At 39.6% G+C, this 12,495-nt stretch overlaps 1 protein-coding gene across 3 annotated transcripts in view; it reads left to right on the forward strand.

The window, feature by feature from the left end:
* Window positions 1-12,495, forward strand: part of VCL (vinculin) — a 111,951-nt gene that overhangs the window by 16,668 nt on the left and 82,788 nt on the right. The gene's annotated exons all lie outside the window — the stretch shown is intronic.

Genomic DNA, 12,495 nt, shown 5'->3' on the forward strand with positions numbered 1-12,495 from the left:
GAGAACATTTTTTATCACTATATATTGAGTCTTTTGACAGTTACATAATAATCCATTGATGATTGTAACATAATTTATGTAACTAGGTCCTTATGGAAGGACCTTAGGTTATTTATGATCTTTTGCTATTTCTGACTGTGGCAATGAATGATACAGTTAAGTCATTTTATGCCTGTGCAAGTATATTTATAAGGTAATTTCTAGAAGGGGACCGTTCTAAGCACTGGATGTAAGTCAATGGAAGGATTTTATTTATTTATTTATTTATTTGAGAGGGAAGGGGAGGAGGGGCAGAGGGAGAGGGAGAGAGAGAATCTTAAGCAGGCTCCATGCCCGGTGCAGGGCTGACAGGGGGCCCAGTCCCACAACCCTGAGATCATGACTTGAGCCAAAATCAAGAGCCAGCCACTAAACCGACTGAGCCATCCAGGTGCCCCAGCAATGGAAGGATTTTAAATTGTGGTATAACATGGACAGTTTTGGGTTTGAGAAAGATAATCCTGGTAGTGGTGGGGAAGATAGATTAGAGAGTGAGACACACATTGTTGGAGAGCCATCCATCCAAGAGATAGTGAAGGCTGCCTTCAAGCACTGGGGGAGTGCAAATAGAGAAAGAGGGGGCAAATTCTAGAGAGCCTCTTTGTTACTTAATTTACACTTGGATTCCAGTATTCTCAATTTCAGAAATGCACCAGTAAAACAAAATGGTTTTAAAAATTACTAATTATTTTATTAAATAAGTTATACCCATACCTTTTTGATTTCATATGGAAGAAAGAAAAATACAGTGGCTAGTATCATGGATCTACCTGTAGAGATCTTGAAGAAAACAGAAAAAGATCAAGTTGTAGTGGGAGCTCTAAGGAAAGGGCTATACTTGGCCTTGAACTCAGGTATGGCAGTGGTTTTTAATCACTCCAGTATGTATTCCACGCTGGCATGGACAGATATCTGTGGTAAGACGTTAGGCAAAAAACAGTAGGGGGATATATTTAGAATGATCCCATTTTGTATTATCCTATATGTGGAAAAGCATACACTAAAATGTGGGGGGGATTGAGTGGTGGGATTTCAGGTTACACACTTTTTTTCTTACCATAATTCATGTTTTCCCCCTAACAATAAACATATATCACTTTTGAAGTAAGAAAGATAAATCCAGTATTTTCCCACATCTTTTTCTTGTTACTGTTTGCACTGTTCTCAATGCTTGGAATCACCCTTCTTCTCTTGTTAAAATGGGCCCAATGTTGATGTCACTTTCTCCATGAAGTCCTTTCCAGGCTGCTCAGTTGAAATTAATCTCTCCATAAGGCTTGCCTATGTTTCTTATCAGATACTGTCATGAATTAGAGCTACTTATGTGCACGTGTGTTTGAACTCCTCTTCCCTCCAACCTAACCCACCTTATAAATTTGAGTTCTGGAAGGCATGCAGTACTCTCATACCGTGGGATTACTTGCACTTGGGAGATATGTAATGCTAAATCAGTTGTATTTGCAGCACTGCAGTTTTTTCTCTGTCAGAGGGAGAAGAAATAGATATAAATTCCAAGTCACAGTCAGCAGAGTGATTTTAAAATTCTGAGCACAACGATGTATCTATATACACCAGATGAATACTGTTTCCTAATTTGAAAAGGCTGCTGAAAAGTCCCTGGAGAACAAGGAGCCATAAATAAATAAACATCATCTCTAAAACTGCTATATCTATTGCACCTCTAACAGGGAAATATGAATGTTATATTTTACCTGAAATATACCAGAAAACTTTTATCTTTGAACCGGAAGCTCCAACTTGGGCTGTTTGTTCTAAAGTTTCCATACATAGGCAAATTCCTCAATTAGTCTGCAGTCATGTACTGATGGCACTGAGGAATGGGAATGCAAAATCCCCATCTTCCCCCTTGTCCAGAAATTGACCCCTTTTATTATGGTTGCCAGATAAAACTTTTCCTCTTCTTTTTTTCTTTTATTTTTTCTCTTCTTTTTTTTTTTTTTCCCAAGTAGTGTTCTGTTGATCTTTCCTTCCATATCTTTTTTCTTCTTCTTCTTCCTCAAAGCTACCAGTCTAGATTAGGCTTTAATAGTATCCCTCCTTGATAGTTACCTGCTAGTCTCTCACTCCCATCCGTTACTGCCAGTTTACTTAGTAAATCTAAGTACAGCTCTGATCTCAACACTTTCCTTGCTCAGAAGCTTGTACCTCCTCCAGTTGTCTTCTAAATTAATCTAAACTCCTTATTCTAGCTCTTGAGGGCTACCACCCCCCAACCCCTTTGTGTTCTTATTTCTCTATGGAGTGGAGAAGTCTGCAAACTACAGCCTGTGGGCCAAAATGTGGACTACCCAGGAGCTAAAATAGTGTTTATATTTGTGAATGTTTGAAAAAAAAAAATCAAAAGAATATTTCATGTTACATGAAGTTATATAAAATTAAAGTTTCAATATCCATAAATACAGCTTTATTGGAACTGCCCTATCCACTCATTTACATATTTTCTATGATTGCTTTCACCCTACAACAGTGTTGAGAAGTTGTGACAGAGACCATATGGTCCACAAAGCCTAAAATATTTACTGTCTGGCCCTTTATAGAAAAAATTTGCCAGCCCCTGACCCAGAGTTTTAGATTTATAAAGTTGGAAATGACTTCAGAGATGTTCTAATCCAACTCTCTCTCTCTCTTTTTTTTTTTTTTAAAGTAAGCTCTATGCCCAACATAGGGCTCGACTTCTGGCCCCAAGATCAAGAGTCGCATGCTTTACTTACTGAGCTGGCCAGATGCCCTCAACCCTCTCATTTTAAAAATAAGAAAATGTATTCTCAGACATGATCAACAGAGTGTCTGAAGCAGGTACCTTTGACATAGGAAAAGCCAAAATCAGAACCCACTGGTGGTCCTACCCCACCATAGTGCCCCTCCCTCAAAGCCTGTACTAGCCCAGTGAGACTCCTTGGCATTTCACGAGCAAATTCAAGTCCTTCTCAGTTCTGTTTCTTTGCATATACTGCATTTCCTTCTATCTAAGATAACCTTCTTCCCTCCAGAAATTATATCCACGCTTTAAGGCTCAGCTCAAATACTGAAGACTGCCCTAATCTCAACAACTGGTTGTACTCTCTGTCCACTTACCCCCAGTAGTGCTAAGTTCTACCTCGCTGGTGGCATTCATGTAGTGCTGATGCTCTTCCAGGCCATAAATTCCCTAACTGCATCTTTGTGTCACCTGCACGTTGCCTTACACATAGAATTCTCAGGACATAATTTAAAGAAGAAATTAATCTAAAAACATCAGGATACAAGAGATGTCTTCAACATCTCTAGTTTATGTCTATTATGGAAAAAAAAAAAATACAGCACCACTGAGTAATATTTCGATGGGATCAGCTGTGTAGAAGAATTCATGGTAAGTTTACCTACACAATATCTACCTAGCATTTGATGATGTATATCTTAGGGGGAACTTGGATTTGTCCTAAGGAGGATCACCTAATTATGTGATTATTATTTAAGATGAGTACATATATATATATATATATATATTTATTTTGTTTTGTTTTGTTTTTTGAGAGAGAAAGGGAGAGGGGCAGAGGGAGAGGGAGAAAGAGAATCTTTTTATTTTTTATAAGATTTTATTCATTTATTTGAGAGAGAGAGAACAGCAGTGGGGGGGCGGGGGAGGGACAAAGGGAGAAGCAGACTCCCTGCTGAGCAGGGAGCCCGATCTGGGGCTCTATCCCAGGACCCCAGGATTATGACCTGAGCTGAAGGCAGACACTTAACCAACTGAGCCATCCAGGCGCCCCAACACGAATATATTTACTGATTACTAGGTTTATGGAAACTTGCCTGCTAAGTTAGGAATTCACACTTTAACTTCAACAGTGATAACCTTATACATTGTCAATCTCCAGGGATTCTCTGCTGTTATATCTTCCATGTAAATTCAGTTTGGGAAGTTTTCCAGTTATGAACCAATATAGCCTTGTGTTGTTCTGTAATGAACCATTAGGAGCGAACTTAATATTTAGTGGTGACTGAAATTAAAAGGATTGTAGTTTAGTGTATAGATGCTTTGCCAGCATTTACTTCTAATACTTGGCTTAAAGCAACATTAACAATAAAAAAATCTCTCAATTCTGACTAATTCTGTTTCTTCCTTTTGCCCAACTGGAAATAAGTTATCTAAGATGGTAGAGCCAGAACTTACTAAAGGGTTTAGTTATCTGTGGCAACTATTCAACAGGTGGGTTGTAGTACTGATTTTTTGTATTAGTAAGCAAGTGAAATGAAAGGAAATAAACTTACTATTCCTGTAAAAGTCTTCTGATTAAACCGAGGCTGTGTCTAATCTGTTCATGTTGTACAAGGAGCAGTGATGAAATACAATCTGCCAAAGGCACAAACACTATTGCTGGGGATGGTTGTGGCTTTTTTTCTGTCTGTACATCTTGGCCAGTTTGGTCTGTGCTCTTATTTCACTTTTCAGCGAGTTTAGAATTGAGTCTTGCTCAGCCCATATGTAGTCATGCTGTTTGTAGTCATTGAGAAGAAAAGGTAAAAACATGAAAAACAAAAGCCTAAAGGTAAAATGGTGGGGGCTTATTTAGTGTAGGTACCATTAAACAAGTCTTCTCTATGGGCATTTTAAATCGGCAGCCTTAACCACTTGCCACGTGAATTCTCTGAAACACTGGATTTCCAGTTTTGGCTGTTGGTAAGAAGTGTGTTCATAGCTTGAGTGGAGAAATAAAGTAATTTTGCTTCGGGCTGTAATTTAATGGGTCAGGGTGTCTATTACAGCCTGGAGCTAAATTTAATTACTAAACTGTAAAAGCGACTCTGAACGATCTCCAGTTAGCAAGCAAGATGGCTCCCAACATTAGTAAAGACACTTAAAGACTTTCGCCATTGGGTTACTATTTCAAATTTTGACCACACCTGTAATTAAAAAAAAAAGTGAAAAGTACCTGGGTGGCTCAGGTGGTTCGGTGTCTGACTCTTGATTTCGGCTCAGGTTGTGATCTCAGGGTTGTGAGATTGAGCCCTCCATCGGGCTCTGTGCTCAGTCTAGAGTCAGCCTGAGATTTTCTCCCTATCCCTCTGCCCATTTATGCCCCCGCTCCTCTGACCCTCTACCCCACTCGCCGCTCATGTGCACTCTCTAAATCAATCAATCAATCAATCAATCAGTCTATCTTAAAAAAAGTAAAAGGCTACATTATTTGTCAGTCCTGGTTCAATTTTAAAAACTAATGGTTGTCAGGTTGACTCAGTTGATCGTTCCTAAGCAAATAACAGTTATGGAGCTGAAGCAGCTGCAGCCCTAGTGAGTCTAACCTGTCCTGCCTGTGGAAACTTTCCAGCTTCTGGAAAGGGAAACCAGAACAATTGGGTATGAGTTGATTAGACAGCAGCCTGATGGTTTATATTTGCCCGTTGTGAGCCTGAAGGTTTTCTTGTCCTTGCCGTCTGATAGCTCCACAGAGTTATAGAATCATGCAGTATAACAATAGGAAACATTACACATCATTGCACCCCTGTCCCTCATTAAAAAAACACACACATACACAGTAGAGTGGTTTAGAATTAGAGCATGTGTATGCTGAAGTCAACCCCATTATATGAGTAATTTTAGGCAAATCAAGGAACCTTTCCGTGCCTCTCTTTGTCATCTGTAAAATGAGATTGTAATGGTACCTATCTCATAGGGTTGTTAATAAAGATTTAGTGAGCTAATAAAGAGCTCCTAACTTACATCATGTGCTCAATTAAAAAACAAACAAACAATTTTTTAAAAAGGAGAAAACAGAAGTCACAAATGAATACCACAGTGGCAGAGGGAAAAAGGGACTAATATTTAGTACCTGTTATCTTCCAGGCGCTGGAAGATACATATGTATTAGGTAATTTACATATGTATTACATTCTTTAGCCCCCGAGAGAGATTTTGCTTTTCCCGTTTTACTGGTTAGGAGACTGAGACTCAAAAGAGATTAAGTTACTTGCCCAAGGACACAGTATTAATAATAGCAGAGCAGGAGGAGAGATTCATTCCAAAGCCCCAGTACTTTCCCCACAGCTCCATGTTACTTTCCACTAGGTCCCCAGTTTTCCCTACATAAAAATGGGTTGCGTTTTGAAAATTCATCTACAAATTGGTTTGGAGTTATTTTTCCGGAGGGACAAAGTTACAAATGGTGGTTACATACCGAGACTTAATCTGCAAAAGCTACATTGTTATTGAAATTCTGCATATTTGTGATCTAAAACTATTAGGAAAGAATGCATTTGCAATTCTGGCTATTAAAGCAGAAAAACAAAAAGTATATTTTAAATTCTGTGGAATAATAGTTCTTTGAGAAAAGCAGATTTGGTTAGAGAGCGGTAAGAAGATGGAGACTGTTTTGATGCCGGTGGGGCCTTTGAGATACTTTGAGGGACTAAACATTTATAGCACAGAGGCAGCCTATATTTGATAACACTTTGATGATGTACAGAGCACATTCTTATGCATTATTTCCTTATAATCACGTATGAGGCATATAGGACAGGTGGTAGAGGCGACCTGATTTTCCTTGGCAATAGTTAGCTTTCTTTTTTTCGTGATTTCATCCATTTTCGTGATTTTTTTTTTTAAAGGAGCCTAGCTAGTCACTTTAATAGAGGATTAGTTTGTAAGTGTATTGAAGAATGAATGAAAATAAAAGAATGAAGGTCTTCCTGAGTTAATTGTGCAGAAATAGAAGGAATTAGAACGGAGTAAAGGGTATATGTGGGCTGATATGAAAATGGTAGAATTAAATGTTAATTTTTTTGTTGGCATTTTTTTATCTTTTTTTTTTTAATTCTTTTTTTTTTTTTTAAGATTTTGTTTATTTATTTGACAGAGAGAGACACAGCGAGAGAGGGAACACAAGCAGGGAGAGTGGGAGAGGGAGAAGCAGGCTTCCCGCTGGGCAGGGAGCCCGATGCGAGGCTCGATCCCAGGACCCTGGGATCATGACCTGAGCCGAAGGCAGACGCTTAACCAACTGAGCCACCCAGGCGCCCCTACATTTTTTTATCTTTATTTAAAGATTTTATTTATTTGAAAGAGAGCGCAAGAGAGAGAGACCGCGTATGCCCGCACATGAGGGGGTGGTGGGGCAGAGGGAGAGGGAAAGGGACAAGCAGACTCCCTGCTGAGCGTGGAGCCAGCCTCAGGGCTCAATCCCAGAACCCTAAGATTGTGACCTGAGCTGAAATCAAGAGTTGGTCACTTAATGGATTGAGCTACCCAGGCGTCCCTAGTTCGCACTGTTTTTTGAGCACTTTGCTAGTCACTGTGTATCATGGCTATGAGGGAAGAACAATCCAGACCTGACCCCAATGGAATTTGTTCTTTACATGAAGCATCTTTTGAAGATTATATCCAGATCATGCGATGATCTTTTCCTCCCCACCAGTATTTATGAATACGCGATAGTTATTTAATTATAAGACTAGTGTGATTACTACTGAGTTCCGGTTTAAGTAATCTTTTTAATAACTAAAAAAATTAAAGGGGCGCTTGGGTGGCTCAGTAGGTTGAGCATCTGCCTTCGGCTTGGGTCATGATCCCAGGGTCCTGGGATCAAGCCCCACATCAGTCTCCCTGCTTAGTGGGGATCCTGCTTCTCCCCCTCTCTCTGCGGCTCCCCCTGCTTGTGTTCTCTCTCTGTCAAATAAATAAATAAAATCTTGAAAAAATATTAGAAAAACTAAAGCAGATTGAATGAAAAACAGTCCTTTTATTTTCCCATAATTATTGCTTGCTTTCTTGTTACTAAAGGTAGGACTAAAGGGTGACAATTGGCGAAACTTTATGTGATGTAGTATTTGCTTCTCTATGTTTCAAACCAAAATAGAAATCACTTTAAGTAGGATTTGGTATGCTGTAAATGGGTGTAGGAATATTTGTCACTTAATGTCTTGCTTGCAAGTTAGGCAGTGTACCTAAAAACACGGGAAATGGAGCCAAGAGGCTTGGATTCACATTCAAGTCCTGCAACTTTCTTAGAGAAATTACTTCTCTGAGCTTCCTTTCTGATGTGATGCTTTTGGATTAGGTTGCCAAATTCTTTCTTTTTTTTTTTCTTTTAAGATTTTATTTATTTGAGAGAGAGAGAGAGAAAGAATACAGAGGGAGAGGGAGAAGCAGACCTCCCGCTGAGCAGAGATCCCAACATGAGGCTCTATCCCAGGACCCCGGGGATCATGACCTGAGCCGAAGGCAGACACTTAACCAACTGAGCCAGCCAGGCGCCCCCCAAATTCTTTTTTACTCTGAAATTTTCTGTGAAATGGAAGGAGCATATTTTGTGTTCACTTGAGAGGGCTCGGGAGAAACTGGGTGGTGGGGAGAAGTTCCCTGTGCTGATGACATGCTTTATTATTAAATTAGTGGCCATCCAGAGCGCAAGTGTAAGTAATTGTGAAGTGTACAGAAGAATCCTGAGTTGAGGGAGAGAATGAAGTATAGTATTTGCAAATTGGAAGCCTGCCCCCAGCATCTTCATAAACAGGAATCTGGTGATCAGGCTGCTGTGCTAACATTTATCTAGCCTTAACTGATACAGTCAGTCTTATGTTGGGTTACAATAAACAGCTGCTGCCAAGGCAACTTAACACTGGTTCTAAGGGAAAGTATGTTGCAGCAAATAAGCTTGCTTGACACTAGAACTTGCCACAGACATGGTTCATCTACTGTTTATCTCATGTGATTGTGTTATCATTGATGCACATTTAAATTCCGTTTTTGGCAGTTGGTCAAAATTTGAACCTTTTAGGCACTGGTGATTTCTCATTACTTTATAGATTATTACTTACCATGAATATTGTTGACCCATTTTAGAAACTTAGTTTATATTTTTCTGATTATGAAGGCAATGCATAGTCATTTTTTTTTTAAGATTTTATTTATTTGGGGCGCCTGGGTGGCTCAGTTGGTTGGGCGACTGCCTTCGGCTCAGGTCATGATCCTGGAGTCCCTGGATTGAGTCCCGCATCGGGCTCCCTGCTCGGCGGGGAGTCTGCTTCTCCCTCTGACCCTCCCCCATCTCATGTGCTTGCTCTCTCTCATTCTCTCTCTCTCAAATAAATAAATAAAAAAAAAATCTTAAAAAAAAAAAAAAGATTTTATTTATTTATTTGACACAGAGAGAGAGACAGCAAGAGCAGGAACACAAGCAGGGGGAGAGGGAGAGGGAGAAGCAGGCTTCCCGCCGAGCAGGGAGCCCGATGCGGGGCTCGATCCCAGGACCCCGGGAAGATGACCTGAGCCGAAGGCAGACGCTTAACGACTGAGCTACCGAGGTGCCCCGCATAGTCATTTTTAAAAAGATTTATTTATTTATTTTAGAGAGGGAAAGAAAGCAAGCACGAGTGGGAGGGGCAGAGGGAGAAGGAGAGAGAAGACTCTGGGCTCAATCTCACGACCCCAAGATCATGACCCGATCCAAAACCAAGAGTCAGCTGCTCAACTGACTGTGCCACCCAGGTGCCCCCATAGTCTATTTTTAAAAACCTGGAAAGTACAGAAAAAGATTCAGAAGAAAATAAGATCGTGTGAAATTCTACTTTTTGTGTTGTGTTTCCTTCCAGTCATTTTTTTTTTTTTTGATCTGGATATGTATTTGGGGGGAGAGTGGGATATTTCTTTCTTTTTTTTTTTTAAAGATTTTATTTATTTATTTGAGACAGAGAGTATGAGAGAGAGAGAGAGAGAGCACATGAGATGGGGGAGGGTCAGAGGGAGAAGCAGGCTCCCTGCCGAGCAGGGAGCCCGATGCGGGACTCGATCCAGGGACTCCAGGATCATGACCTGAGCCGAAGGCAGTCGCTTAACCAACTGAGCCACCCAGGCGCCCGAGAGTGGGATATTTCATTAGTGAGATAGCTGAGGCATAAGTAGAATTTCCCATGACACTCATGATGTTGGGAATCTTGTCTTGTGCACTGTGCTAATTAAGAACTGAATGTTTTTGTTAAATCAGGTGGCACAAACTCAGAATGCCTGCACGGCCAAATAGGTAAATGTGTGAATCAGACCAGTTAGAGGACACTGGGGAGTGGTAGGGACTGTGGTAAACTGAAAAATGCAGGACCTGATTGAAGAAAACTGCTATCTCCAGCTTATTGATGCCAAATGGAAACAGAGCCTAGTGTTACCAGATCTTCCTGATAACCAATAAAATCTAGAAATCTGTATTTCTTTTTAATGTGACATTTTCCATTTAAAAAAATACTGTGCAAGTCAAACAAAATAGGACTGTAGATTGCACGTTGGCCATACACTGCCATTTTGTCATTCCTGGCATAAATACTTCTCTTGGTCTTTCTCTCATAGCTCTCACAAGAAGAGCACTTTTATAACAGAAAATATTTAGAGGACTTGGACAAGGAATTTCTAAGAGCGGCTTCAGGAATTTTCACTCTGTATAGACACTGAGAGGGTTGCCTAGTGCAGAAATGATAAACCCAGATACCCACAGGGACCAGGAAGTGACATAAATGAGTGAAATGGTCTGGATGTTAAGGTTATAGGAGTGGTGCAGAGAGTATATGTCCTGTTTGGGACATTTGGGTTCTAGCAAATTGTTTCTTTGCTGAAATGCAGATCTGATGTGGCCAAATCTTCTGATATTTTAAGAGATGTCAGATATTTGTATCTTTATGAAATTTCTTGATTTCAAAAAAAATGTGGCTGAAACAAAAATTACCCTTCATCCAAATTCCTCACAAAGGCCACTGGTTTGTAACTTGTGGCCTAGATCACTTTGTTCCCTAAGTGTATCCTATAAATCCTAATTTCATCATAGGTTAGTAGGTATTAAGAAATAAATAATTTGGAAAGTGGTGGATTAAATAAAATTAAACATTTCCTGACTGAAGCTTATCTTAGATCCTTAAACTAATGTTTTGTAAATTCCTAAGAAGATATAGCTCATAGACCCCACAGTTACAGTTAATATCTCTGTTCTATTCATTACCTCACCATCCCTCTTGTCTCCAAGGAAGAGGTGATTTCTTCCTGGTAAATGTTAGTCCCTCTACTTGTTCTCCATGTTCTTTCCCTGCCTCTTCAGAGACCTTGCTTCATAATCAGTGTCTTGTTTCCTGCTTCCTTTCCTTCAGCCTGTCAACATTCTCCTATTTAAACAAAGTAGTAACCCTTCCCTTACAGCATACACAAAAATAAACTTCAAATGGACTATGGACCTAAAATGTAAGAGCTAACTAAAACTATAAAATCCTGGGTGCCTGGGTGGCTCAGATGGTTAAGCGTCTGCCTTCGGCTCAGGTCATGATCCCGGGGTCCTGGGATCGAGTCCCGCATCGGGCTCCCTGCTAGGCGGGGAGCCTGCTTCTCCCTCTGCCTCTGCCTCTCTCTCTCTCTCTCTGACTCTCATGAATAAATAAATAAAACATTAAAAAAAAAAAAAAACTATAAAATTCTTAGAGTAAAATGTAGTAGATCTTCATTACCTTGGTTATGCAAAGCCTTCTTAGATACAATACTAAAAGCACAAGCCACAAAAGAAAAAAATAGATAAATTGAATTTCTTCAAAATTAAAATTTTTTGTGCTACAAAGGACACCATCAGGAAAGTGAAGACAACTCACAGACTGGGAGAAAGTATTTGCAAAAGACACAGAACTAAAATTATAATTCAAGTATGGGTAAAGGATCTGAATAGACATTTCTCTGAAGAAGGTATACAAATGGTTAATAGGCACATAGAAAGATGTTCAACATCATTAGCCACCAGGGATATTCAAATCAAAACCACAACGAGATACCACTGCACTAGGATGGCTATGATAAAAGAAGACAGATAATGTTGCTGAGAATGTGGAGAAATTAGAACCCTCATATATTGCTATTGCTGGTGGGAATGTTCAATGGTACTGCTTCTTTGGAAGACATTCTGACAGTTCCTCAAGAGTTTAAACATAGAGTTACCATGTGATCCAGCAATTCTATCCTTAGATATATACCCAAGAGAAATGAAAACAAACATCCACACAAAAACATGTACACTAATGTTCATAGCAGCATTATTCATAAGAGCCAAAAAGTGGAAATAATCCAAATGTCCACCAATTGATGAATGGTAAACAAGATGTGGTATAACCACATTTGTCAATAAAAAGCAATTATTTGTCAATAAAAAGCAATGAAGTGCTGATATATACTCCAACATGAAATAAGCCAGTCACTAAAGGTCATATATTGTGTGATTCCATTTGTATCAAATACAGGCAAATCTGTAGAGACAGAAGGTAAATTACTGATTGCCTATGGCTAGATGGGGTTGGAGAAGGGTTGGGGATAAATGAAAGGAGTGAACTGCTAATGGGTTTCTTTATGGGGTGATGAAAATTGTTCAAAAATTGTGGTGATGGTTGCACAGTCTCTGATTATACTAGAAACCATTAACTCTGGCAGTTGACACTAATTACTGTTCT

Source organism: Phoca vitulina, unplaced genomic scaffold, assembly GCF_004348235.1.
Source record: "Phoca vitulina isolate PV1807 unplaced genomic scaffold, GSC_HSeal_1.0 scaffold29, whole genome shotgun sequence".
Taxonomy (NCBI): Eukaryota; Metazoa; Chordata; class Mammalia; order Carnivora; family Phocidae; genus Phoca; species Phoca vitulina.